We start from the raw sequence: 17,957 nt of genomic DNA, 5'->3' as shown, positions 1-17,957 counted from the left end.
CATGTATATAAGAATTCTTCTTTTTACATTAATGTTAACGTCACTTACTAAATTACTTAGAACCCGATCCCTCGGCGCAATAAGCCTTCCTGAATTCCTAGTTTGTGCAATTCCTAGTGTTCCTAGAAAATTAAGTCTGAAGATCAAGAGCTTAAGACGACCAAGTACTCATACCCTCATCCTTGAGAAATATTACCCTTGGGAGAATTCAACAAGAACCTGAATTGTAAGGAACCTCCCGGCACTCATGCAATTCATAAATCATGCTACTAAATGAGTTAAATAGAGCAAGCATTGAAAAAGATGGATTCCCTAACAATTAATGAAAAAGCATATAAATTAAGAATCAATTTTAATGCATAAGAGTTCACAAGGTTACATCATTCCCCAGCAAAAAATAGAGTTTAGTTCCCCATAGACATGGAGAAACTAGATGAATAATGGAAAAGCATGAGATAGTAAAACCCTAAAAGTAGAAGAGGAAGCTCTCGCCTTCAGATCCGACTTCAAAGAGTAGAAGAGTGTGTTGTTGTGTTGCTCTAGCCAGAGATGCAAAACCTAGAGCTAGGTCCTTTAAATAAAGTCAGAAAAGAGTAGAAACAGGGCCTAGTCCAAAAGAGTCGAAATAGAGCAAAACTTGGGCCTAATCCACGAAGCACGACGCTCGGGCTCCCCATTTAGGGCGACTAGGCGGAGGAGGTAGATTTCTAGCGCTCAAGCCTCCAAACAGGGCGCCCAAGCCTCGCAGACTACATTCTAGTTGACTTTTCTGCACTCTGGTTTACTTGTCTGCACTCTGGTTGAGTTTTCTGCACTCTAGTTGACTTTTCAGCATTGTAACTATTTGGTACTTTAACTCTTCCTTCAAATCATTGCAATAGCCTACAAAATCAAGGGAATTTAGTGCAAAATCATCAAGTATAACCTCAACTCTCTTATTCACAAAACTAAAGAAAAAACATGAGTTAAAGCAAGTTTCTAAGTCAAAAATGGTGCATTTAGTATCAAAGTTACATCACAGATAACGGTGTTTTAAACCGTTATCAGTCAACATATTTAAAAATATGATTGTTGAGATAGATATGCCAAACAATGAAATAACTTTCAAATCTTTAACAGACTTAATTGAATTCATGATCCATGTAATCAATTAGGCTTTAACAACTAGCATATTTTTGAAACTTTTCTTCTCAAAATCCAACACAGCACACTTGAAAATATTTGTGCAAACATACGAGTTTTAATCGATTTAACCACTAACATAATCGATTCAAAACTTGTTGTTTTGCCACAGTTTAAAAGTTAAGTTGTCTGATGACTTTAATTGATTAACACACCATTGCAATCGATTAAGTCATACAGATATGCTTGGTGCATGTGATTTTTCAATTTCCAAAGCTCATATTGTGCATACAGAGATATAATCACATTTTAAACACAGTAGTATGCAATAATCAACACAATGTATCCACAACTATGCTTGTACAAATCTCATAGTAAGCATAAGCATATATAACACACATAACACAATATATACATGATAACGATCGAAAATACCGTTATCTCTAATTCAATTTTGACATTAAATCAACCCTTTTTGACATAGAAGCTTACTTGAACTCGTGTTTTTAGTCTAGTTTACTGAATAAGTGAGTAAAGGGTATACTTTATGATTTTATCACTAAATTCACTTTATTTTGTAGCCAATAATGTGCTTGGAAGAATCTCCAACAATGTATAGAGCTGAATAAGCCATAAAAGCAAGCAAAACAGCAAAAAAAGTGAGTTTTGTAATGCTACCACTAGGGCGGGGCGCTCAATTTTGGCCGCATGAGCGCCAGCTTTGTACCTTGGGCGCTTGGGCGCCCTAGTAAGGGCACTACGCGCCAATTTTTTCTCGCACAACGCCTGGGCACTGTTAACACTCGACATGTCTACTGAATCGTATGAAGTAATAATAAAATGGTAAGACCAAGTATCGTTTCCCAAAGGACTCATGGCCTAAATAGTTATGTGATTTGTTGATTAAATTGGACTTGTAAACGAAATATTGTAGGTTTAGATGCAAATACTGAAAGAAGCAAAAGTGATTGATGTAAAATATGGAATGATGATGTTTTTGGGGTTTCCGATTCATCCTATCCACTGTCATGTATTCAAGAATTCATCTTTCTTCATTAATGTTAATGCCACTTTCTAATTTACCTTAAACCCGATGTATCGGTGAAGAAAGCCTACTCCTAATCACTAGTTTACAATGTCTTGTCTCCCTAGCAATTATTCATGCATTACATTCACACAGAAGCTTAAAGGCAAACAATCCTCCTATCCCTATGTCTTGGTAGTATTGCTCTTGGGAGAATTTCCTCAGGTCTAGACGTATCTATATGTGTCCATATAAATAACATCAATGATCATGCAATTGAATGAGTGAAACAAAGCATGCATAAAGTATAGAAGACAAACCCTAACAATTAATGAAGTAAAGCATATAAAATCAAGAATCAATTCAATACATGAGAGTTTCAAAGGATTACATCGGTTCCCCAACAACAAAGGAGGTTTAGTTCACCATAAACATGGTGAAACTAGATGAAAAACATTGAAAGAATGAAAGATAGAACCCTAGAATTTGAAGAAAGGAGCTTCCGCATCAAAAATCCTCCTCCAAGGGCTGAAGAAAGTGTGATTTCGCCTCTTTCTGTTCAAAGATACTAACCCTAGGTCGACTAAACCCTTATATAGTTTATTAAAAATTACAGAAAATAGGCTCAAGTCCAATTAGATGGTGCTGAGCGGCACTTTTGCCGCTCAGCATTAAGTGCGGCTCTTCAGAATGACGCTCAGCTACAGTTTTATCCCTCAACAGTGATTGTGGTGCTTCAGAACGCCGCTCAGTGGTAAAAGTTGCGCTGAGCGGTGAATGCGACTCTTCTTTTGTGCACTTTTACTTCCTTTACTAAATCCAGCTACTTACTACTTCAAATTCTTTCATCTAATTCATCTTAATTCCTGCCAAAACAAGGAAAACCAAGCATAAAACCCGTCCAACTCACTTATTTCCAAAACTTAAGTAAAAACATGATTCCAAGCTAGTTTCTAAGTCATAAAGGTTGTTTTTAATATCGAAATTAAGTATAAAAATAACATTTTTTCAACCGTTATCAGTTGCCCCACTTAGGGCGCTGAGCGCCAACGTGTTGCACTTGGACTCGTTTTCTGTTACTTTTTTTATCTATTTAAGCACTTGGACGTCCTAGGGATTGTATCTCTTGATGTCTTGAGCACATAAACACATTTTTTGCTCCTTGGAGGCAGATTTAGGGATGTGAGAGCTCTTCTCCTCAGTTTCTAGGGTTTTTCTATCTCTTTCATTCCATTATTCATCTAGTTTCTTCATAATGATGGAGAACTAATCTTATTTGTTGTTGGGGAAGATGTAACCTCTAAACTCTCATGTATTTGAATTTGTTTTGAATTATTATATGCTTCTTTCATTAATTGTTAGGGATTTTCTCCTTTGCTAAATTCTTATATTTTATGATTTGTCTAAGTATCGGGAGATGTCTTACGAATCATGATCTGGGAAATTTCTCCCAAGAGCAACATTGCCCAGAGATGGGGATAGGAGGATTGGTCGTCTTACGTGTTAGCAAAAATCAAACATGAAGTTTTGATGATGAACAGATTTGCACAAGTCAAGATCCATAAAGACAAATTGAAGATCTTTGTATTTTATAAAGCTTTTATAATAATCAAAGTTGATGTAATAGTGCTCAAATATGTATTAGGGTTGATTCTTGTAATTTATAGTTGATTTATTTACTGTTGAGAATCATCCACAAGCTGTTTTAATCGATTAAACCCAGTTTTAATCGATTAAAACGAGGCTGGCACTGAAAACCCAATTGCCCCTGTAATAATCGATTAAAGGTAATAATAATTGATTAGTTAATCGATTATTCCTGAGAATAATCGATTAACGCTAGCCGTTGGGGGTTTCAGATTTGAAAAACTAGCCGTTGTACTCATTTTAATCGATTAATAATTGTGTTAATCGATTAAATGCGTTAGATGGCCCGTTTTCGAAGAATGGAAGGGTATTAGGCTGAGTCTATAAGATGGCTCACTCTTAATCTCAAAAACAACTCTTCCCTTGTGAAAAACATCTCTGAACTCTTTGAGAACTCTGTGAGATTGTTGAAGCTAAGGAAACTCTTGTCGGCAAAGTCCTGAAGTGCTACTGCGGTGACAGAGGAATAACTTGTTCATCCTTGGTGTATCCGAGGAAGTGCCTGGAAGAGAATCATCCTTCGTGAAGCATTCGAAGGAGGTGGTCATCCTTTGTGAAGATTCAAAGGAAGTGTAAGTTCGTCTCTTGTGGTTTCAAGAGAGGTGGTATTTCTAAACTCTTACAAATTGTTTTTCTTTGTGATTAATATTTGTAATTGTTTTGTGTTAGTGAAAAAGGTTTATCTTGTTTGAGATAAGCGACTGGACGTAGGATCCGAGTGATCTGAACCAGGATAAAATCACCTGTGTAATTTTTCTCTTTCCCTTACTCTGTCATTTATATTTAATTATCTGCCCAGTAAGAAAAATTAAGAGAAAAATAATAAAAGGCACAATAAAAGTATATAACCAATTCACCCCCCTCCCCTCTTGGTTTGTTCCACGCTAATAATTCCGTTGCAGCGATTCTAACAATTGGTATCAAAGCTTGCTTTGATAGTCATTCAAATGGCAGGATCACATCAAACCTTTGCAGAGGGTGCATCAATCAATAGACCCTCACTATTCACAGGTGAGAACTATGAATTCTGGAAGGTAAGAATGCAAATATTTATTGAATCTATTGATTGTGAAATTTGGGATGTTATTCCGTCTGGCTCTTCTATTCCTACTAACAATACACAGGAACCAAAGCCCCGTGGTCAATGGACCACTGAAGAAAAGAAAAGATTTCAGAATGACGTAAAAGCCCGGAATATCATTGCATCAGCATTGACTGTTGATGAGTTCTACAGGGTCTCTATCTGCAAAACTGCTCAAGAAATGTGGGACGTACTCAGAGTGACGCATGAAGGAACAGATTATGTAAAGAGGGCAAGGAAGAACTCCTTAATCCAAGAGTATGAAATGTTCCGGATGAAGCAAGGAGAAACAATTTCAGACGTTCAAAAACGCTTCACCAACATTGTCAATCATCTCATTGGACTGGGTAAGTCATTTGATACCGATGAACTTAACATTAAAATCTTGAAATCTTTAGACAGGTCGTGGCAACCAAAGGTGACTGCAATCTCGGAGTCACAAAACCTCAACACCATGACTATGGCGGCACTCTTTGGAAAGTTGAGGGAACATGAACTAGATCATGGAAGACTTGATGAAGAAGAAGCAAACGCCAAAAACAACAAGAAGAGTTTGGCATTAAAGTCGGAGGTTGAAAGAAGCAAAGGTAAATCGGAAGATGAAGACTCGGACGAAGAGGAAAATTTAAGTCTTGTGATCAAAAGATTAAACAGGTTCATGAAGTCTAAGGGTAAAGGAAGATTTAGATACGAAAAGAAAGATAATCAAGTATCTTCCTCAAATTACCGATGCTACGGCTGTGGAGAAAAGGGGCATCTAAAAGCAGACTGCCCAAATAAAAAGAAGGGTGAAGACAAAAAGGAGAAAAGATTTTTCAAGAAAAAGAAGGCCTACTGATGGAATCGTACTTGATGTAGTCCTCCTTTTGTATTTTTATCTTTTATAGTTTAGCTCTTAAGGAGCATGGGTTACTATAAATACCCAGCTCTGCTATTGTATTGTTACTTTGGAGATTAATGAGAATTGAATTTTCTGAATCAGAAACTATTCTCTCTTGAAAGTCATAGGCTAGAGAGTCCAAAGACTCCCTCTAGCCACCTTCCAAGCACCTCTCTCACTTCCATTTTTCAAATTCTACAGTGTTTCTCTCTCCTCCACGACGCCTTTATTCACCAATCCGCTTCCTGTGCGTGGAGTGTTCCTTCAACCACGCGTAACGCTTCACCACGTCTTCATCATTTCACGACACATCTTCATTCTCCACATTCTCTCTCTCGCGAGAGCATTTCTCCATCTCGCAAGCCACATCTTCAGATTTTCATCACCTCTGTAAGTTTCATCCTCTCATATGTTCTCACTTGTTCTTCATCACAGAACCACATCTTCGTTCTTCTTTTTTCAATCTCCAACCACACATTAGGGTTTCTTCCTTCTCAGACCATTTCTCTCCATTTAGCCGATTGAAACCCTTTTTACCATTTGTTCTTTGATTTCTACCGATTAAACCTCCATTTGCACCGTTTAAACGCTTTTGAACCGATCAATCTTGCGTTTGAACCGTTTAATCGGTTCATTTTGAGCTTTTCCCCTTTTCTAGGGTTTTCTTCGTGTCTCTAAGGTTATCTACCGATTAAACCTTAGATCTTAGGGTTTTCTTGAGTCTGTTCATAGTTTAGTAGTTTTCCTTCGATTCAGCTCCCGATTTAGAGCTTCGTCTACTTTCCGCTACGTTCATCTCTTGAGGAAGCTTCGAAGGAGCTCGCGACACGCTCATTCGGCCTCTCCTCGGGCGTTCATTCATCAAGTGGTATTAGAGCTCAGGTTCGAGCACGCTTCAGAGGTAAGTTGTCTCGCGTTCTCTGTTTTCGCTTGAGTCCGAGTTGAGTTGTTTCGATTCGGTCTTGGCCGATTCATATTTTGTTCATTTGATTCACGTTCTGTTTCATGTCATCGTCTGATAGTTTCATCTCTTTTTGATTTTTTGCGTTTTGTTTCGTTCAATTTCTGATTTGTTCATCATTTTCTATTACTATCTTGTGATCTGGTTTGTGTCTTCATTGAATCAATTCTAGGTGTTTTCTGGTTTGATGTTGAACTCATTTTCTGATTTTGTGCTTGTCTGTGCCTTGAGTCAATGTTTTTTTTATCATTTTATTCGGTGAATCCAATTTGTTTGAGTCTTTTAATTTGAAAATCACATTTCTGTCATGTTCTAGTCTTGTGCTTTGTTTTAATTGTCAATTTAATTCAAGTTTAACTAGCTGATGCTTGTGTTTTGTGATTCATTTGTGTTGTTTGCACTGAGTAAGTTCTGTTCACCTTAAATAAGCTATGATATTTGGATAAATGAGCTTGGTGACAGATTTCAGTGGTGGAGATAATGAATCTCATGTTCTTGAATCTGTTTAATGATAGCTTTGCTTGGTTTCTGCCTAATCAGTAACAAGTGCATACCAAGTGAGCAATGAAAGGCTCAGCCTAGCTCAGTTGCACATTGATTAATTAGCAGATTTGTTATTTGGCCAGCTACACCGAACTGGTTTTTCTTTGCAGAGTCTGTGAGTCATTCATACTTGGTTTTAAATTCTTTGCCAAGTTCTGATTCAAATTTTCCCAGTATTGACTTTGTTTCATTGGCATCTATTGAGGTATATGAATCTGCATAATTGCATTAAAACTGTTTACAGCAATGATTGAACTTCGTTTGAACTTCTGAGTTTGTGATCCATAATGTGCATTCACTGTTTTCACTTTGCTATCAATTCTGCAATTGAGAATACATTTTGGTCACTCAAGGAAGCCTAAACCAGTAGTATTTGAAACTATAATTGTGGTTGAGAGTGATTAGTCTCTTGTTTTCCTTTGGATATTTTCTTTGCGTTGAACCATGTTCATTTTCCTTTGACAAAAAAATCTGATTAAGTTGAAAACTGATTAAGTGATCTGTTGTGAACTGTGACTGAAAATAGCAAGTTCTAAAGTGTTATCCAACTCAGATTTGGCTATCAAATTGTGAAAAAAAAAAAAAGCAAGGAGAACTGGTGCAATTAACAATAGTGTTCACTGTTTCAGTAAACTATCTCTGCCAAAAATCAGATATAACTTTCTTCAATCATAACTGGTTCAACTTAAGTCCTTTTTATTGTTTTTAAAATCTGTTCTAGTTCTATTCCTTAGGTTCTAAATTTGTTGTGCTTACTGTGATCAAAAGCTTTGTTTCTTGCTTGTCATTGTTGAATGTTCTAGTTTTGTCTCAATGCATGTGCATTCTATTCTGCTGTTCTTAATTTGAGCTTTAATTGTTTTTTTTCATCTAATCTAGAGTCTGTCTACAGTGGTTATTGTATTGTGCTGTCAATTCCTTTGCTTTAGTGGTTGTCCTGTTCTGTTCTACCTGTCTGTCCATTACTTTGATCTTTGCCTAGCCATTTCTTTATTACTTGAGAAGCTTTTTCACTCTGGATTTCTGGAAATTGAAAGAAGGTTTGTGTGCTTGGTAGCATCTTAGGTGGTGGTGGTCTGAAAGACTTTCCAGCTTTGTACTGCCAAGGGAGAATCTCCCTTCCAATTCTTTCCATTTTGAGTGCTTTAAGCTTTAAGAGAGACTGATTTTTGTGAGCTTTGTGTGGCTGCATCTAAGAGCCAAATTTCTTGTTGAGAGTGTGTTTTTGTTTAAGTGCTGAAATACGTTTTGAACTTGAAATGTGCTGACCATTTAGTTGTGCAGTTTTTGTTCTGATTAACATTTACAGGGAGTAAAGTTGTTCAAAAGCAGTTTGTAAGTGTGGGAAGTCTAACACAAGAGTACCTCAAGTGGAGCAAAAGGAGCTTTGATACCTGCATAAACTACACCAAGCTGAATAGGGAGTCTCTTTATTCTATTGTGCAGTTTCGTGTTAGATTTGTGCATGACTAAAAATAGTAAACCATATTTGCTTGAATATTCTGTTTGGATATCATATGGTTTCATTTTTTTCCTTAACATGCGCAAACTGTTTCTTTATGTTAATTCAGACTAATAAATTGGGTTTGCTTAGCTATTTTTGAGTTTCATTTGACATTGCTTTGCATTGTGTAGTCTGCTGAACTAGTTGTGAATTTTCTGTGTAGTTTGGGAAAAGCCAAACTGATTGTACTGTAGCAGATTGTAAAGTGTGTGCTGAATCCGTGAGACAAGTAGCATTTACATCTTGCTATGCAGTTTTGACTAAAGGGCCATTCTTCTACCTTAAACTGTTTCTGTTTTGATTGAACTGCTCTTGATATAATTTGTAAATTGCTTGCGATAAGTGAATTGTTGATTTAGTTGGAATTGTTTGTGCAGTATAAGTTGACACCATTATTTGAGCAGCAGCAAAATCTCAGTGGACAATTTGTGCAGCCAAGAGAAAGGGAAGTTATTACTACCCTATATCCTCTTTTGAAATCTGTTTTAACCAAGTGAATACTAATAGCAGTTTTGTGCATGTGTGATTGTAGGATGGGCATGGCAAGAAGATTCAAGACAACTGATTCCAGAAGCAACAAAGTTGAACCAAGACTAAGATGTCAAGAAGCCAGATTGAGCACGTGATTTTCCTGCAGGATGAACAAGACCGTAGCATAGGATTGTTGTTTTTGTAATTGTTTTTCTTCAATTTGTTTGTAATAGGCTTGTGTTAGCCACTGTTAGCTTTAGCTTTTGTTTTGTAAAAGGGCCTTTTATAAAGTCCAACTGCTTTGGAAGAGTCCTTGGTGCTCTTTCAAACTCTTGGCAACTTTAACTTGCTTTAATTTTAGCATAGCTAAATAGGTGAATGTGTCTTGTTAGCCAAAGCTACAAGCTTCACCATAGGAGTAGAATTTAATATTGACTTGATTTGTGTATCTCGTAGGGGTCATTAGAGTCCGCTGGTTTCTTTAGTGTTTTTGTTTCTTTGATTTTGTGTTCACGTTTAGGGTTGATTAGGCTAAAAGGGATTAAACTCTAAGCCTTTTCACACTAGAGTCCGAAGAGTCTAGTCTTTTAGTGTTTAATTGTTTGTGATTGTTTGAGTTGTGTACTTTGTTTCTAAAGGTGATTTTAGTTTAAGGGGTAATTAGTTAGTAGCCTAAGACATTTCTGGCAAGGCAAGACTTGGTACTTAAGCAGCTCTTTAGCTCACCTCTCTTACCTGGGACTTGTCTAAGTGAAAGTTTTGAACCCTTTAGATTAAGAAAACTTTTAAAAACAAAGATGTCTTCTTATAGTTCATATAGGTCTTCTAGGTTAGATAAAGTTGATGAAATGTTTAAACAAGCTAGGAATCTTCCATCATTTGGTAAAGACATAGGTGCATTAACATACCTAGCTTGGGAAAAAGAAATTGATAAAATAAATCCTTGGTTTTGTGAAGAGAGTGAATATTATGTTCTTAGTATATATCTCTCTAAGTTAGAAGTGCATGCAAGAGAGTGGTGGAATGAAAGACAATATCATGTTAGGAAAGGTAGAAAGTCCTCCATACGTGATTGGCATGATTTAAAAGCTTGCATGAGAAGAAAGTTTGTGCCTTCAAGCATTAAAAGAAACCTAGAACTAATTAGGGATTGCATTAACGATGGAAAATTATTTCTTGAGAGTTTAAATGATCATGGGTTTCTTCGTAGAGAATTAGAATTTGGGGCAAGACTTAAGGAGATCAAGGATAAGAAAAGAGAACGAGAGATTGAGAGAAAAGAAAAGGAAGAAAAGAAAGAAGAAGAAAAGAGAGAGAGAGAACAATTAGAGAAAAGAGAAGAGAGAAGAAGAGAGGAATTAAGAAGAGAAGAAGAGAGAAAAGAAGAAAAGAGAGAAAGGCAAGAAAGAGAGAAGAAAGAAAAGGAGAAATTGTTACTGATGACAAATCCTATTCTTTCAAAGACTGTGGAACCTAAAAGGGAAGGTTTCCAAATCTTTACTTCTTTTCCAATAATTGATTACTTTTCAATTTTTGACTTCTCTTTCAAACCAATTGTCATGAAAACATTTTCAAAATATGACAATTCAAATCTTGAGTTATTGTTATCTTTAAGAAAACAATTAACTCAAGATAAAATTGAATTTGGACTTCTAAGATTTTCAAAGATTACTAATCAAAGTATTAGAAGTTCTTCTTCTCTTGTTTTTAAAGAAAAATTCTTTCTTGGATTGATATTAACCGAAGATATATTTGATGTGTATTGCAGATTCGTGTTTGATCCAGGAGGAAGAAAACTAGATCTAAAAGAATAAGGCCATTCTAAGATGGCCATGCTCCCAAAGATTGTGTGGAGCTTCTTCATAAGGCGATTGCCAGATTTGAGGACAAATCTTTTTTTAAGAGGGAGGGTATGATGGAATCGTACTTGATGTAGTCCTCCTTTTGTATTTTTATCTTTTATAGATTAGCTCTTAAGGAGCATGGGTTACTATAAATACCCAGCTCCTCTATTGTATTGTTACTTTTGAGATTAATGAGAATTGAATTTTCTGAATCAGAAACTATTCTCTCTTGAAAGTCATAGGCTAGAGAGTCCAAAGACTCCCTCTAGCCACCTTCCAAGCACCTCTCTCACTTCCATTTTTCAAATTCTACGGTGTTTCTCTCTCCTCCACGACGCCTTTATTCACCAATCCGCTTCCTGTGCGTGGAGTGTTCCTTCAACCACGCGTAACGCTTCACCACGTCTTCATCATTCCACGACACATCTTCATTCTCCACATTCTCTCTCGCAAGAGCATTTCTCCATCTCGCAAGCCACATCTTCAGATTTTCATCACCTCTGTAAGTTTCATCCTCTCATATGTTCTCACTTGTTCTTCATCACAGAACCACATCTTCGTTCTTCTTTTTTCAATCTCCAACCACACATTAGGGTTTCTTCCTTCTCAGACCATTTCTCTCCATTTAGCCGATTGAAACCCTTTTTACCATTTGTTCTGTGATTTCTACCGATTAAACCTCCATTTGCACCGTTTAAACGCTTTTGAACCGATCAATCTTGCGTTTGAACCGTTTAATCGGTTCATTTTGAGCTTTTCCCCTTTTCTAGGGTTTTCTTCGTGTCTCTAAGGTTATCTACCGATTCAACCTTAGATCTTAGGGTTTTCTTGAGTCTGTTCATAGTTTAGTAGTTTTCCTTCGATTCAGCTCCCGATTTAGAGCTTCGTCTACTTTCCGCTGCGTTCATCTCTGGAGGAAGCTTCGAAGGAGCTCGCGACACGCTCATTCGGCCTCTCCTCGGGCGTTCGTCCATCACCTACATTGCATGGGAAGACGACAATGAGACCATTTCAGATTCAAGCGACTCAGATGAAGAAGCAAACATCTGTTTGATGGCAGATGATGATAATGTTAGCCAAGAGTAATTCACACTATTCTGATAATGATAGTCACATTGATGAAGATGAATTGGATGAAACTTATGCTGCATTATTAATTGAATCTGAAAAATTAGATATTTCTCATAAAAAGCTGAAAAAGGATTTTAAAAATTTAAAATCTGAATTTGACAACCTTCTTGAAGAAAATGAAAATTTGAAGCTTATTTCTGAAAATCTCTCTAAAATAAATGATGTTTTGAAAACTGAATTTACAAATTTGTCAGAAGAAAACAGAAGTTTGAAAAATAAATTTTTATATCAAGCAGAAGAAATCAGAAATTTGAAAAGTAAAGTTTTATATTATGAAAAAGAAAAATATATTGCTAATAATGAATGTGAATCTTGCATAAAATTCAAATATTTTTCTGTAAATACAACTACTGGAGAATGTAGTAAAATCTCTGAAAATATAGCTGCTAAGAAATTTGTTCCTAAAAATAAATATAGAACCCACAGAGCATGGGTAGAAAAAGGAACGATTAACAGAAACACAAATGCTGTATCCTATTTTTACTGCATGAGAAAAGGTCATACCTCAAACAAATGCAGAATTAAACGCTTTGGTGTTTCTAGTGGAAGATATGTTTGGGTTGCTAAATAATTTGAATCTAACCCAAAAGGACCCATACAAGAAGTTGGGTACCTAAAATAGCTTGGTTGTTCTTTTTTTTTGCAGGTATTACATAAATCAAGAAAAGTCATGTGGTGTCTCGATAGTGGTTGCTCAAAACACATGACAGGAGACAAGACGAAATTTACAAATTTTAAAGAAAAGGAACAAGGCTTTGTTACCTATGGTGACAACAACAAAGGAAGAATTCTCGGAAAAGGGGATATAGGAAGCAAAGACACCTTGATGATCAAAGACGTGCTATATGTAGAAGGACTAAGGCATAACTTAATTAGCATAAGTCAATTGTGCGACAAAGGATTCAAGGTAACCTTTGAGAAGAATTCTTGCACAATTTTTAAGAGTGATTCTTCGGAAATTGCATTAAAAGGAGTTAGACATAATAATATTTATCTAATTGATTTAGAAAATGCATCAAATAAAAATATTTCATGTTTAGTTGTTAAAGAGGAAAACCCATGGTTATGGCATAGGCGTGCTGCTCATATACACATGCAACAATTAAACAAACTTATATCTAGAGATCTAGTAATTGGTTTACCTAAATTAAAGTTTGTAAAAGATAAATTGTGTGATGCATGTCAAAAGGGTAAACAAGTTAAAAATTCCTTTCATTCAAAAAATATTGTTTCTACCTTAAAACCTTTAGAACTTTTACATATGGATTTATTTGGTCCTTCAAGGATAAAAAGTTTTGGTGGAAACTACTATGCTTTGGTTATTGTTGATGATTTTTCAAGATACACTTGGACTTTTTTTCTCACTCTTAAAAGTGAAGCTTTTAAAGAATTTAAAAAGTTTGTTGTTTTGGTTCAAAATGAAAAGGATCTAAGAATAAAAACTATTAGAAGTGACCATGGTGGTGAATTTCAAAATGAATTATTTGAAAATTTTTGTGAAGAACATGGTATTTCTCATAACTTTTCTTCACCTAGAACTCCCCAACAAAATGGAGTTGTAGAAAGAAAGAATAGATCCTTAGAGGAACTTGCTCGTACTATGTTAAATGAAAATAATGTTCCTAAACAATTTTGGGCTGATGTTGTGAGTATTGCGTGCTATGTTTTAAATAGAATGATAATTCGACCTATTTTAAAACGTACTCCCTACGAGCTTTTCAAAAATAGAAAACCAAATGTTTCCCATTTAAAAAATTTTGGATGCAAATGCTATTTTTTAAACAATGGAAAACTAAATTTGGGAAAATTTGACTCAAAAGCTGATGAAGGAATTTTTCTTGGATATTCTTTAACAAGCAAAGCATATAGAATTTTTAATAGGAAAACGTTCACAATAGAGGAATCCATACATGTTACTTTTGATGAAATTATGGACCTTGAGGCAAAACCTCTTGAGTCAGAAGAATCTGATGCAAGAACACGTGAAGATTCATCAAAGGAGACAAATGAAGAGAAGAATCATGACAATCCTCAAGATGAAGATTTAAATAAAATATGGCGACAACCTAGAGGATTATCTTTGGACAACATAATTGGCAATATCACACAAGGGGTAAACACAAGAAGTAATATTGTAAATTATTGTATGAATGTTGCTTTTGTGTCACAGATTGAACCAAAGAATATTAAAGAAGCCCTTCAAGATGAAAAATGGTGTATCGCAATGCAAGAAGAACTCAACGAGTTTGAAAGAAATCAAGTGTGGGAATTAATTCCCAGAAAAGACACTCATCAAGTAATTGGAACAAAGTGGGTGTTCAGAAACAAACTGGATGAAGAAGGAAACATCACCAAGAATAAAGCTAGGCTTGTGGCAAAAGGATATAGTCAAGAAGAAGGTATAGATTATGATGAGACATACGCTCCAGTTGCCAGGTTAGAGGCAATACGCCTATGATGGACAAATTTATGAACACCAAAATATGATGTCACAAACTTGTTTTTCAATCGGCAAGTATGACTGAATCGTTCAAGTAATAAACTTGGTAAGACCAAGTATCGTTCTTCCCAAAGGACTCACGGCCTAGTTTAGTTATGTGGTTTCTTGATTAGCTAAGACTGAAAGAAGAAATATTTGGAGTTTAATATGCAAGACAGAAAATAAACATGTATGCATGAAGTTTTGATCAATGGCAAAAAGCAAAAGATAAACACTTTCAATGAAATTTATGTATGAATATGTTGTTGGGGGTCAATTTCATCCTATCCACTCTTATATATTTTAGGAATTCAACATTCAAATCATCATTGTTAATGCCACTCTCTAAAGTACCTTTCTAGAAGGCTTCTCCCTAATCACGAGTTCATACAATTCCTAGCATTCCTAATGATCAGTTCATAAGTGCAGGAGCTTAACGACAACCAATATCATATTGGGAGAAATTCCCCGGATCTAGACTTCCCCGTACGTGCCCGTATCGACAAAACCAATAATCATGCATCGAATGAGTTAAACAATGCAAGCATTAAGCAAAGAGGAAAAACCCTAACTAATAATGAAAGAAAGCATAAGTCTTAATTAAAAGATGTAAAAACAGATTCCATATATGAGAGCTTCACAAGATTACATTGATTCCCCAACAAACATACAGAGTTTAGTTCACCATATTCATGGTGAACCTAGATGAATTACAATGAAAGAATGAAAGAATAAACCCTAAAAAGGTGAAGAGGTAGCCTGAGCATCCAAGATCCTCCTTCAAAGGGGTGGAAGAGAGAGTGTTTACTTCGTTCCAGCCAAAGATACCTAACCCTAGGAAACCCTAAAGCTTAAATACCATTCGTAAATTACAAAAAATTAGGTCCAAGCCCATTAAAGTGCCGCTCAGCGGTAAAATACCGCTCAGCGGTAAGTGCGTGTCTTGTTTTCTCCCCTCAGCGGCCATTTTGCCCCTCAGCGGATCTCCCGTGAGTGCCTGAGTGCCGCTCAGCGATAAACTGCCGCTGAGCGGTGACTTCGGCTTCTCCTTTTGCACTTTTTGATGTCTTTTCTGATTTCATCTCTCTCCTTCTTCACTTCTTTCACCAAATTCACCTTAAAACCTACACAAAAACACTGAAATCAAGCATAAACCTGTCCAACTCTCTTATTTCTAAAAATATGAAGAAAAGCATGATTTCAAGCTAGTTTCTAAGTGTAAAGGTTGCTTTTAGTGTCAATTTTAATCATAAAAATAACAGTTTTTCAACTGTTATCAGACTACTTCTTGCTTATGCATCTATAATGAAATTTAAATTATTTCAAATGGATGTTAAAAGTGCTTTTCTAAACGGTTATATCAATGAAGATGTATTTGTTGAACAACCACCTGGTTTTGAGGATTTTAAAAACCCAAATCACATCTACAAATTAAAGAAAGCACTATATGGTTTAAAACAAGCACCTAGATCTTGGTATGAACGTCTTAGCAATTTTCTTGTAGAAAATGGTTTCAACAGAGGAAAAATTGATTCAACATTATTTATTAAAAGAATTGGAAAACATTTTCTAATTATTCAAGTATACGTAGATGATATTATTTTTGGTTCATCTAACACAACTCTTTGCGAGAATTTTGCTAAGTCCATGCAGGGAGAATTTGAGATGTCAATGATGGGAGAACTTACTTTCTTCCTCGGACTTCAAATCAAACAGATGGAGGAAGGAACCTTTATATCTCAAATCAAGTATTGTAGGGAAATCCTTAAAAAGTTTGAGATGGACAATGCTAAAGAAGCATCAACTCCCATGGGAACATCCTGCTACTTAGACAAAGATGAGACAGGTAAAGAGGTAAGTCAGACCAAATACAGAGGTATGATTGGCTCTCTATTATATCTTACTGCTAGTAGACCTGATATCATGCAAAGTGTGTGTGTGTGTGCTAGGTATCAGTCAAGCCCTAGAGAGTCTCATCTTACTGCAGTAAAACGCATTTTTAAATACCTTAAGGGGACAACATCCTTTGGTTTATGGTATCCTTCAGGAGCTGAGCCTAGTCTTGTAGGATTTTCTAATGCTGATTATGGAGGTTGTAAGATAGATAGGAAAAGCACTAGTGGCACCTGTCACTTTTTAGGTAGTTCCTTAGTCTCTTGGCACTCTAAGAAACAAGCCTGTGTAGCCTTGTCAACCACTGAAGCTGAATACATTGCTGCGGGTAGTTGTTGTGCACAAATCTTATGGATGAAACAGCAATTAGAAGACTATGATATTCATTTAGATCATATTCCGCTTAAGTGTGATAACACAAGTGCTATAAAACTTACCAAAAATCCTATCATGCATTCTAGAACCAAGCATATAGAAATTAGGCATCACTTCATTAGAGACCATGTCCAAAAAGGCGATTGTGAAATGGAATTCATAGATTCTAAGCATCAATTAGCGGACATTTTCACCAAAGCATTGCCTAAGGATAGATTTTTGAGCTTAGAAGAGATCTAGGCATATTAGAACTAGTAAAATAGGCATTCTTGGACTCAATATTGCATTTTTCGTTGCTTACCGTGTTTAATCTGCGTGTAAATCGATTAAAAGCGTTACCTATACATTTACGAATGGTTTAATCGATTAATCCAAGTATTAATCGATTACGTAATCGATTAAAATTCATTTTAATCGATTAAATGCGCTCCAGACTATTTTTTCCGAAAAAATTGTTGCAGTTTTTGTTAAACTAGTCGTTGCCAACGGCTATTAACGGGCAAAAACCCAAAATTTGAACGTTGGGGAGCATTTTTGAGCCTATTTATACCCCACTTGGTCTCCACTCTCCATACTTAAACCAATCTTGAGCATATCCCTCTTGCTTTCTCTTTTCTTTCACCAAAATCTCTGCTTTCCATCTCAAATGGCTGAATCTTCAAGAAGAAGGAGAAGAAGAACAAGTGGAGTTTCGGAGAGTAATGTTCGCAGAAGAGATGCTACCATAGAAGGGTGGATTTCTGATGAGCAAGATCAACAGTCATTCTCTCAATTCTGGAAGGAAAGGAAGCTCATCAAACAAAAATTCATTGATCTCGCTTGGTATACATCCTACAACTTCTACTTTCCCAATCTCATCATTGAACAAGGAGTTCAACACATAATGGAACTCCGTGGAAGGTACTATCCGGATCTTGTGCGCATCTTCTATTTTAATTTAAAGATTCGTGATGGGGTTTTCCAAACAAGGGTGAAAGGTGTGGACATTGTCTTGGACAATGA

Source organism: Vigna umbellata, chromosome 4, assembly GCF_029865625.1.
Source record: "Vigna umbellata cultivar VRB3 chromosome 4, Vumbellata_1.0, whole genome shotgun sequence".
Classification (NCBI taxonomy): Eukaryota; Viridiplantae; Streptophyta; class Magnoliopsida; order Fabales; family Fabaceae; genus Vigna; species Vigna umbellata.
The sequence above is the reverse complement of the archived record's forward strand: the minus strand, read 5'-3'. Positions refer to the sequence as shown.